Source organism: Lathamus discolor, chromosome W, assembly GCF_037157495.1.
Source record: "Lathamus discolor isolate bLatDis1 chromosome W, bLatDis1.hap1, whole genome shotgun sequence".
Classification (NCBI taxonomy): Eukaryota; Metazoa; Chordata; class Aves; order Psittaciformes; family Psittacidae; genus Lathamus; species Lathamus discolor.
Window position 1 is genome coordinate 26,843,720 of NC_088908.1, and position 11,008 is coordinate 26,854,727.

Genomic DNA, 11,008 nt, shown 5'->3' on the forward strand with positions numbered 1-11,008 from the left:
GATCTTTTGAGGTCCCTTCCAACCCTTGGGATTCTGTGAAAAACGGGTTTGTAACGGCCAAAGATGGATTCAAAAGTTTAGAGTTGTGCAAAAACGGGTCAGAAATGGCCAAAAATGGCTTCAAAAGGGTTAGAGATGTGCAAAACAGGGAACAGATGTGCAAAAATGGTTTAGATTTGGACAGAAATGCACTGAAATATCTAGAAACGGGCAAAAATGGGTTAGAGAAGAGCAAAAAACGTTTAGAAATGGCTAAAGATAGCTTAAAAAGGAGTACAGATGAGCAAAAATGGTTTAGCTTCAAAAGGGTTAGAGATGTTCAAAAATGGTTTAGAAATGGCCAAAGGTGGCTTCAAGACAGATAGAGGTGTGCAAAAGTGGTATAGAAATGGCCAAAGATGGCTTCAAAATGATTAGAGATGTGCAAAAATGGATTAGAAATGGCCAAAGTTAGCTTCAAAAGGGTTAGATATGTGCAAAAAATGTTTAGAAATGGCCAAAGATGGCTTGAAAAGGATTGGAGATGTGCAAAAATGAGTTAGATATGGACAAAGATGGCTTGACAAGGGTGAAAAAACAGAAAATCTGGGTTAGAAATCGCCTAAGAGGGCTTGAAAAGTGTCAGAGGTGTGCAAAAACGGCTTAGAAATGGCCAAAGATAACTTCTAAAGGGTTAGATATGTGCAAAAATGGTTTAGGAATGCCCAAAGATGGCTTCAAAAGGGTTAGAGGTGTGCATAAATGGTTTATAAAATGCCAAATTTGGCTTCAACAGGGTTAGAGGTGTGCAAAAAAGGGTTTCAAATGGCCAAAGATGGCTTCAAAAGGGTTAGAGATGTGCAAAAATGGGTTAGAAATCGCCAAAGATGGCTTCAAAGGGGTTGGAGATGTGCAAAAAAGGGTTAGAATTTGCCTAGGAGTGCTTGAAAAGTGTAAGAGGAGTGCAAAAATGGGTTAGAAATGGCCGAAGATGTCTTCACAAGGGAATAGAGGTGTGCAAAGTGGGTTAGAAATAAAGATGACCTAGAAAGGAGTGCAGATGTGTAAAAAAACTGGTTTGAAATGTACAAAGACTGCTTCAAAAGGGTAAGCGATGTGCAAAAATGGGTTAGAAATGGGAAAAGATGCCTTAAAATCGGTTAGAGACGTGCGAAAATGGGTTAGAAACAAAGATGGCTTAAAAAGGAATACAGATGTGCAAAAACTGGTTTGAAATGGCCAAACAGCTTCAAAAGGGTTCGAGGTGTGCAAAAATGGGTTAGAAATGCGCAAAGATGGCTCAAAAAGTGCTAGAGGTGTACAAAAATGGTTTAGAAATGGCCAAAGTTGGCTTCAAAAGGGTTAGAGATGTGCAAAAATGGGTAAAAAATGGCCAAAGTTGGCTTCAATAGGGTTAGAGATGTGCAAAAATGGTTTAGAAATGGCTAAAGGTAGCTTCAAAAGGGTCAGAGACGTGCAAAAATGGGTTAGAAATAAAGATGACCTAAAGAGGAGTACAGATGTGTAAAAAAACTGGTTTGAAATGGCCAAAGTTGGCTTCAAAAGAGATAGAGATGTGCAAAAAAGGGTTAGAAATGGCGAAAGTTGGCTTAAAAGGGTGAGATAACAGAAAATCTGGGTTAGAAATCGCCTAAGCGGGCTTGAAAACTGTAAGAGGTGTGCAAAAATGGGTTAGAAATGGCCAAAGATGGATTAAGAAGGGTTAGACATGCGCAAAAATGGGTTAGAAAATGCTAAAGGTGGCTTCAAAAGGGTTAGAGGTGTGCAAAAATGGGTTTGAAATGGCCAAAGATGGCTCAAAAGGGTTAGAGGTGTGCAAAAACGGGTTAGAAATGGCCAAAGTTGGCTTAAAAGGGTTAGAGGTGTGCAAAAATAGGTTAGAAATGGCCAAAGGTGGCTTCAAGACAGATAGAGATGCGCAAAAGTGGTATAGAAATGGCCAAAGATGGCTTCAAAATGATTAGAGATGTGCAAAAATGGATTAGAAATGGCCAAAGTTAGCTTCAAAAGGGTTAGATATGTGCAAAAAATGTTTAGAAATGGCCAAAGATGGCTTGAAAAGGATTGGAGATGTGCAAAAATGAGTTAGATATGGACAAAGATGGCTTGAAAAGGGTGAAAAAACAGAAAATCTGGGTTAGAAATCGCCTAAGAGGGCTTGAAAAGTGTCAGAGGTGTGCAAAAACGGCTTAGAAATGGCCAAAGATAACTTCTAAAGGGTTAGATATGTGCAAAAATGGTTTAGGAATGCCCAAAGATGGCTTCAAAAGGGTTAGAGGTGTGCATAAATGGTTTATAAAATGCCAAATTTGGCTTCAACAGGGTTAGAGGTGTGCAAAAAAGGGTTTCAAATGGCCAAAGATGGCTTCAAAAGGGTAATTGATGTGCAAAAATGGGTTAGAAATGGGAAAAGATGCCTTAAAATCGGTTAGAGACGTGCGAAAACGGGAACAGATGTGCAAAAATGGTTTAGAATTGGCCAGAAATGCACTGAAATGTCTAGAAACGGGCAAAAAAAAGTTAGAAATGGCCAAAGACGGCTTATGAAATCGTAGAGATGTGCAAAAATGATTAAAAATGGCCAAAGATGGCTTTGAAAGCGATAGAGATGTGCAAATAAGGGATATAAATAGTGAAATTTGGCTTCAAAAGAGATAGAGATGTGCAAAAAAGGGTTAGAAATGGCCAAAGATGGCTTCGAAAGGGTGAGAAAACCGAAAATCTGAGTTAGAAAATGCCTAAGAGGGCTTGAAAAGTGTAAGAGGTGTGCAAAAACGGGTTGGAAATGGACAAAGATGTCTACACAAGTGTTAGAGGTGTGCAAAAACTGGTTAGAAATGGCCAAAGTTGGCTTAAAAGGGTTAGAGGTGTGCAAAAATGGGTTAGAAATTGCCAAAGATAGCTTCAAAAGGGTTAGAGATGTTCAAAAATGGTTTAGAAATGGCCAAAGGTGGCTTCAAGACAGATAGAGATGTGCAAAAGTGGTATAGAAATGGCCAAAGATGGCTTCAAAATGATTAGAGATGTGCAAAAATGGATTAGAAATGGCCAAAGTTAGCTTCAAAAGGGTTAGATATGTGCAAAAAATGTTTAGAAATGGCCAAAGATGGCTTGAAAAGGATTGGAGATGTGCAAAAATGAGTTAGATATGGACAAAGATGGCTTGAAAAGGGTGAAAAAACAGAAAATCTGGGTTAGAAATCGCCTAAGAGGGCTTGAAAAGTGTCAGAGGTGTGCAAAAACGGCTTAGAAATGGCCAAAGATAGCTTCTAAAGGGTTAGATAAAGCCACCAAAGATGGCTTAACAAGGGTAAGTGATGTGCAAAAATATATCTGTTGATGTGCAAAAAAATACTCTGGTTTCTCTTCAGACCGCATAAATCTTTCGCCTTTTACTAAAGATTTCCGTGGAGAAGAACAAGCACGAGTGTCGAGGTTTATTTTTTATTTTTGGGGGTTGGACTAGATGATCTTTTGAGGTCCCTTCCAACCCTTGGGATTCTGTGAAAAACGGGTTTGTAACGGCCAAAGATGGATTCAAAAGTTTAGAGTTGTGCAAAAACGGGTCAGAAATGGCCAAAAATGGCTTCAAAAGGGTTAGAGATGTGCAAAACAGGGAACAGATGTGCAAAAATGGTTTAGATTTGGACAGAAATGCACTGAAATATCTAGAAACGGGCAAAAATGGGTTAGAGAAGAGCAAAAAACGTTTAGAAATGGCTAAAGATAGCTTAAAAAGGAGTACAGATGAGCAAAAATGGTTTAGCTTCAAAAGGGTTAGAGATGTTCAAAAATGGTTTAGAAATGGCCAAAGGTGGCTTCAAGACAGATAGAGGTGTGCAAAAGTGGTATAGAAATGGCCAAAGATGGCTTCAAAATGATTAGAGATGTGCAAAAATGGATTAGAAATGGCCAAAGTTAGCTTCAAAAGGGTTAGATATGTGCAAAAAATGTTTAGAAATGGCCAAAGATGGCTTGAAAAGGATTGGAGATGTGCAAAAATGAGTTAGATATGGACAAAGATGGCTTGAAAAGGGTGAAAAAACAGAAAATCTGGGTTAGAAATCGCCTAAGAGGGCTTGAAAAGTGTCAGAGGTGTGCAAAAACGGCTTAGAAATGGCCAAAGATAACTTCTAAAGGGTTAGATATGTGCAAAAATGGTTTAGGAATGCCCAAAGATGGCTTCAAAAGGGTTAGAGGTGTGCATAAATGGTTTATAAAATGCCAAATTTGGCTTCAACAGGGTTAGAGGTGTGCAAAAAAGGGTTTCAAATGGCCAAAGATGGCTTCAAAAGGGTAAGTGATGTGCAAAAATGGGTTAGAAATGGGAAAAGATGCCTTAAAATCGGTTAGAGACGTGCGAAAATGGGTTAGAAACAAAGATGGCTTAAAAAGGAATACAGATGTGCAAAAACTGGTTTGAAATGGCCAAACAGCTTCAAAAGGGTTCGAGGTGTGCAAAAATGGGTTAGAAATGCGCAAAGATGGCTCAAAAAGTGCTAGAGGTGTACAAAAATGGTTTAGAAATGGCCAAAGTTGGCTTCAAAAGGGTTAGAGATGTGCAAAAATGGGTAAAAAATGGCCAAAGTTGGCTTCAATAGGGTTAGAGATGTGCAAAAATGGTTTAGAAATGGCTAAAGGTAGCTTCAAAAGGGTCAGAGACGTGCAAAAATGGGTTAGAAATAAAGATGACCTAAAGAGGAGTACAGATGTGTAAAAAAACTGGTTTGAAATGGCCAAAGTTGGCTTCAAAAGAGATAGAGATGTGCAAAAAAGGGTTAGAAATGGCGAAAGTTGGCTTAAAAGGGTGAGATAACAGAAAATCTGGGTTAGAAATCGCCTAAGCGGGCTTGAAAACTGTAAGAGGTGTGCAAAAATGGGTTAGAAATGGCCAAAGATGGATTAAGAAGGGTTAGACATGCGCAAATATGGGTTAGAAAATGCTAAAGGTGGCTTCAAAAGGGTTAGAGGTGTGCAAAAATGGGTTTGAAATGGCCAAAGATGGCTCAAAAGGGTTAGAGGTGTGCAAAAATGGGTTAGAAATGGCCAAAGTTGGCTTAAAAGGGTTAGAGGTGTGCAAAAATAGGTTAGAAATGGCCAAAGGTGGCTTCAAGACAGATAGAGATGCGCAAAAGTGGTATAGAAATGGCCAAAGATGGCTTCAAAATGATTAGAGATGTGCAAAAATGGATTAGAAATGGCCAAAGTTAGCTTCAAAAGGGTTAGATATGTGCAAAAAATGTTTAGAAATGGCCAAAGATGGCTTGAAAAGGATTGGAGATGTGCAAAAATGAGTTAGATATGGACAAAGATGGCTTGAAAAGGGTGAAAAAACAGAAAATCTGGTTAGAAATCGCCTAAGAGGGCTTGAAAAGTGTCAGAGGTGTGCAAAAACGGCTTAGAAATGGCCAAAGATAACTTCTAAAGGGTTAGATATGTGCAAAAATGGTTTAGGAATGCCCAAAGATGGCTTCAAAAGGGTTAGAGGTGTGCATAAATGGCTTATAAAATGCCAAATTTGGCTTCAACAGGGTTAGAGGTGTGCAAAAAAGGGTTTCAAATGGCCAAAGATGGCTTCAAAAGGGTAATTGATGTGCAAAAATGGGTTAGAAATGGGAAAAGATGCCTTAAAATCGGTTAGAGACGTGCGAAAATGGGTTAGAAACAAAGATGGCTTAAAAAGGAATACAGATGTGCAAAAACTGGTTTGAAATGGCCAAACAGCTTCAAAAGGGTTCGAGGTGTGCAAAAATGGGTTAGAAATGCGCAAAGATGGCTCAAAAAGTGCTAGAGGTGTACAAAAATGGTTTAGAAATGGCCAAAGTTGGCTTCAAAAGGGTTAGAGATGTGCAAAAATGGGTAAAAAATGGCCAAAGTTGGCTTCAATAGGGTTAGAGATGTGCAAAAATGGTTTAGAAATGGCTAAAGGTAGCTTCAAAAGGGTCAGAGACGTGCAAAAATGGGTTAGAAATAAAGATGACCTAAAGAGGAGTACAGATGTGTAAAAAAACTGGTTTGAAATGGCCAAAGTTGGCTTCAAAAGAGATAGAGATGTGCAAAAAAGGGTTAGAAATGGCGAAAGTTGGCTTAAAAGGGTGAGATAACAGAAAATCTGGGTTAGAAATCGCCTAAGCGGGCTTGAAAACTGTAAGAGGTGTGCAAAAATGGGTTAGAAATGGCCAAAGATGGATTAAGAAGGGTTAGACATGCGCAAATATGGGTTAGAAAATTCTAAAGGTGGCTTCAAAAGGGTTAGAGGTGTGCAAAAATGGGTTTGAAATGGCCAAAGATGGCTCAAAAGGGTTAGAGGTGTGCAAAAATGGGTTAGAAATGGCCAAAGTTGGCTTAAAAGGGTTAGAGGTGTGCAAAAATAGGTTAGAAATGGCCAAAGGTGGCTTCAAGACAGATAGAGATGTGCAAAAGTGGTATAGAAATGGCCAAAGATGGCTTCAAAATGATTAGAGATGTGCAAAAATGGATTAGAAATGGCCAAAGTTAGCTTCAAAAGGGTTGGATATGTGCAAAAAATGTTTAGAAATGGCCAAAGATGGCTTGAAAAGGATTGGAGATGTGCAAAAATGAGTTAGATATGGACAAAGATGGCTTGAAAAGGGTGAAAAAACAGAAAATCTGGGTTAGAAATCGCCTAAGAGGGCTTGAAAAGTGTCAGAGGTGTGCAAAAACGGCTTAGAAATGGCCAAAGATAACTTCTAAAGGGTTAGATATGTGCAAAAATGGTTTAGGAATGCCCAAAGATGGCTTCAAAAGGGTTAGAGGTGTGCATAAATGGTTTATAAAATGCCAAATTTGGCTTCAACAGGGTTAGAGGTGTGCAAAAAAGGGTTTCAAATGGCCAAAGATGGCTTCAAAAGGGTAAGTGATGTGCAAAAATGGGTTAGAAATCGCCAAAGATGGCTTCAAAGGGTTGGAGATGTGCAAAAAAGGGTTAGAATTTGCCTAGGAGTGCTTGAAAAGTGTAAGAGGAGTGCAAAAATGGTTTAGAAATGGCCGAAGATGTCTTCACAAGGGAATAGAGGTGTGCAAAGTGGGTTAGAAATAAAGATGACCTAGAAAGGAGTGCAGATGTGTAAAAAAACTGGTTTGAAATGTACAAAGACTGCTTCAAAAGGGTAAGCGATGTGCAAAAATGGGTTAGAAATGGGAAAAGATGCCTTAAAATCGGTTAGAGACGTGCGAAAATGGGTTAGAAACAAAGATGGCTTAAAAAGGAATACAGATGTGCAAAACCTGGTTTGAAATGGCCAAACAGCTTCAAAAGGGTTCGAGGTGTGCAAAAATGGGTTAGAAATGCGCAAAGATGGCTCAAAAAGTGTTAGAGGTGTACAAAAATGGTTTAGAAATGGCCAAAGTTGGCTTCAAAAGGGTTAGAGATGTGCAAAAATGGGTAAAAAATGGCCAAAGTTGGCTTCAATAGGGTTAGAGATGTGCAAAAAATGGTTTAGAAATGGCTAAAGGTAGCTTCAAAAGGGTCAGAGACGTGCAAAAATGGGTTAGAAATAAAGATGACCTAAAGAGGAGTACAGATGTGTAAAAAAACTGGTTTGAAATGGCCAAAGTTGGCTTCAAAAGAGATAGAGATGTGCAAAAAAGGGTTAGAAATGGCGAAAGTTGGCTTAAAAGGGTGAGATAACAGAAAATCTGGGTTAGAAATCGCCTAAGCGGGCTTGAAAACTGTAAGAGGTGTGCAAAAATGGGTTAGAAATGGCCAAAGATGGATTAAGAAGGGTTAGACATGCGCAAATATGGGTTAGAAAATGCTAAAGGTGGCTTCAAAAGGGTTAGAGGTGTGCAAAAATGGGTTTGAAATGGCCAAAGATGGCTCAAAAGGGTTAGAGGTGTGCAAAAATGGGTTAGAAATGGCCAAAGTTGGCTTAAAAGGGTTAGAGGTGTGCAAAAATAGGTTAGAAATGGCCAAAGGTGGCTTCAAGACAGATAGAGATGTGCAAAAGTGGTATAGAAATGGCCAAAGATGGCTTCAAAATGATTAGAGATGTGCAAAAATGGATTAGAAATGGCCAAAGTTAGCTTCAAAAGGGTTAGATATGTGCAAAAAATGTTTAGAAATGGCCAAAGATGGCTTGAAAAGGATTGGAGATGTGCAAAAATGAGTTAGATATGGACAAAGATGGCTTGAAAAGGGTGAAAAAACAGAAAATCTGGGTTAGAAATCGCCTAAGAGGGCTTGAAAAGTGTCAGAGGTGTGAAAAAACGGCTTAGAAATGGCCAAAGATAACTTCTAAAGGGTTAGATATGTGCAAAAATGGTTTAGGAATGCCCAAAGATGGCTTCAAAAGGGTTAGAGGTGTGCATAAATGGTTTATAAAATGCCAAATTTGGCTTCAACAGGGTTAGAGGTGTGCAAAAAAGGGTTTCAAATGGCCAAAGATGGCTTCAAAAGGGTAATTGATGTGCAAAAATGGGTTAGAAATGGGAAAAGATGCCTTAAAATCGGTTAGAGACGTGCGAAAATGGGTTAGAAACAAAGATGGCTTAAAAAGGAATACAGATGTGCAAAAACTGGTTTGAAATGGCCAAACAGCTTCAAAAGGGTTCGAGGTGTGCAAAAATGGGTTAGAAATGCGCAAAGATGGCTCAAAAAGTGCTAGAGGTGTACAAAAATGGTTTAGAAATGGCCAAAGTTGGCTTCAAAAGGGTTAGAGATGTGCAAAAATGGGTAAAAAATGGCCAAAGTTGGCTTCAATAGGGTTAGAGATGTGCAAAAATGGTTTAGAAATGGCTAAAGGTAGCTTCAAAAGGGTCAGAGACGTGCAAAAATGGGTTAGAAATAAGATGACCTAAAGAGGAGTACAGATGTGTAAAAAAACTGGTTTGAAATGGCCAAAGTTGGCTTCAAAAGAGATAGAGATGTGCAAAAAAGGGTTAGAAATGGCGAAAGTTGGCTTAAAAGGGTGAGATAACAGAAAATCTGGGTTAGAAATCGCCTAAGCGGGCTTGAAAACTGTAAGAGGTGTGCAAAAATGGGTTAGAAATGGCCAAAGATGGATTAAGAAGGGTTAGACATGCGCAAATATGGGTTAGAAAATGCTAAAGGTGGCTTCAAAAGGGTTAGAGGTGTGCAAAAATGGGTTTGAAATGGCCAAAAGATGGCTCAAAAGGGTTAGAGGTGTGCAAAAATGGGTTAGAAATGGCCAAAGTTGGCTTAAAAGGGTTAGAGGTGTGCAAAAATAGGTTAGAAATGGCCAAAGGTGGCTTCAAGACAGATAGAGATGTGCAAAAGTGGTATAGAAATGGCCAAAGATGGCTTCAAAATGATTAGAGATGTGCAAAAATGGATTAGAAATGGCCAAAGTTAGCTTCAAAAGGGTTAGATATGTGCAAAAAATGTTTAGAAATGGCCAAAGATGGCTTGAAAAGGATTGGAGATGTGCAAAAATGAGTTAGATATGGACAAAGATGGCTTGAAAAGGGTGAAAAAACAGAAAATCTGGGTTAGAAATCGCCTAAGAGGGCTTGAAAAGTGTCAGAGGTGTGCAAAAACGGCTTAGAAATGGCCAAAGATAACTTCTAAAGGGTTAGATATGTGCAAAAATGGTTTAGGAATGCCCAAAGATGGCTTCAAAAGGGTTAGAGGTGTGCATAAATGGCTTATAAAATGCCAAATTTGGCTTCAACAGGGTTAGAGGTGTGCAAAAAAGGGTTTCAAATGGCCAAAGATGGCTTCAAAAGGGTAATTGATGTGCAAAAATGGGTTAGAAATGGGAAAAGATGCCTTAAAATCGGTTAGAGACGTGCGAAAATGGGTTAGAAACAAAGATGGCTTAAAAAGGAATACAGATGTGCAAAAACTGGTTTGAAATGGCCAAACAGCTTCAAAAGGGTTCGAGGTGTGCAAAAATGGGTTAGAAATGCGCAAAGATGGCTCAAAAAGTGCTAGAGGTGTACAAAAATGGTTTAGAAATGGCCAAAGTTGGCTTCAAAAGGGTTAGAGATGTGCAAAAATGGGTAAAAAATGGCCAAAGTTGGCTTCAATAGGGTTAGAGATGTGCAAAAATGGTTTAGAAATGGCTAAAGGTAGCTTCAAAAGGGTCAGAGACGTGCAAAAATGGGTTAGAAATAAAGATGACCTAAAGAGGAGTACAGATGTGTAAAAAAACTGGTTTGAAATGGCCAAAGTTGGCTTCAAAAGAGATAGAGATGTGCAAAAAAGGGTTAGAAATGGCGAAAGTTGGCTTAAAAGGGTGAGATAACAGAAAATCTGGGTTAGAAATCGCCTAAGCGGGCTTGAAAACTGTAAGAGGTGTGCAAAAATGGGTTAGAAATGGCCAAAGATGGATTAAGAAGGGTTAGACATGCGCAAATATGGGTTAGAAAATTCTAAAGGTGGCTTCAAAAGGGTTAGAGGTGTGCAAAAATGGGTTTGAAATGGCCAAAGATGGCTCAAAAGGGTTAGAGGTGTGCAAAAATGGGTTAGAAATGGCCAAAGTTGGCTTAAAAGGGTTAGAGGTGTGCAAAAATAGGTTAGAAATGGCCAAAGGTGGCTTCAAGACAGATAGAGATGTGCAAAAGTGGTATAGAAATGGCCAAAGATGGCTTCAAAATGATTAGAGATGTGCAAAAATGGATTAGAAATGGCCAAAGTTAGCTTCAAAAGGGTTGGATATGTGCAAAAAATGTTAGAAATGGCCAAAGATGGCTTGAAAAGGATTGGAGATGTGCAAAAATGAGTTAGATATGGACAAAGATGGCTTGAAAAGGGTGAAAAAACAGAAAATCTGGGTTAGAAATCGCCTAAGAGGGCTTGAAAAGTGTCAGAGGTGTGCAAAAACGGCTTAGAAATGGCCAAAGATAACTTCTAAAGGGTTAGATATGTGCAAAAATGGTTTAGGAATGCCCAAAGATGGCTTCAAAAGGGTTAGAGGTGTGCATAAATGGTTTATAAAATGCCAAATTTGGCTTCAACAGGGTTAGAGGTGTGCAAAAAAGGGTTTCAAATGGCCAAAGATGGCTTCAAAAGGGTAAGTGATGA

The 11,008-nt window shown here is 39.0% G+C and overlaps 1 non-coding gene across 1 annotated transcript; it reads left to right on the plus strand.

Moving 5' to 3' along the window:
- Positions 1-3,351: 3,351 nt before the first annotated feature.
- Positions 3,352-3,468, plus strand: LOC136004523 (U5 spliceosomal RNA). Its single transcript, XR_010608521.1, has one exon. It is a non-coding gene; the product is annotated as a U5 spliceosomal RNA (small nuclear RNA).
- The last annotated feature ends 7,540 nt before the right edge of the window (positions 3,469-11,008 follow it).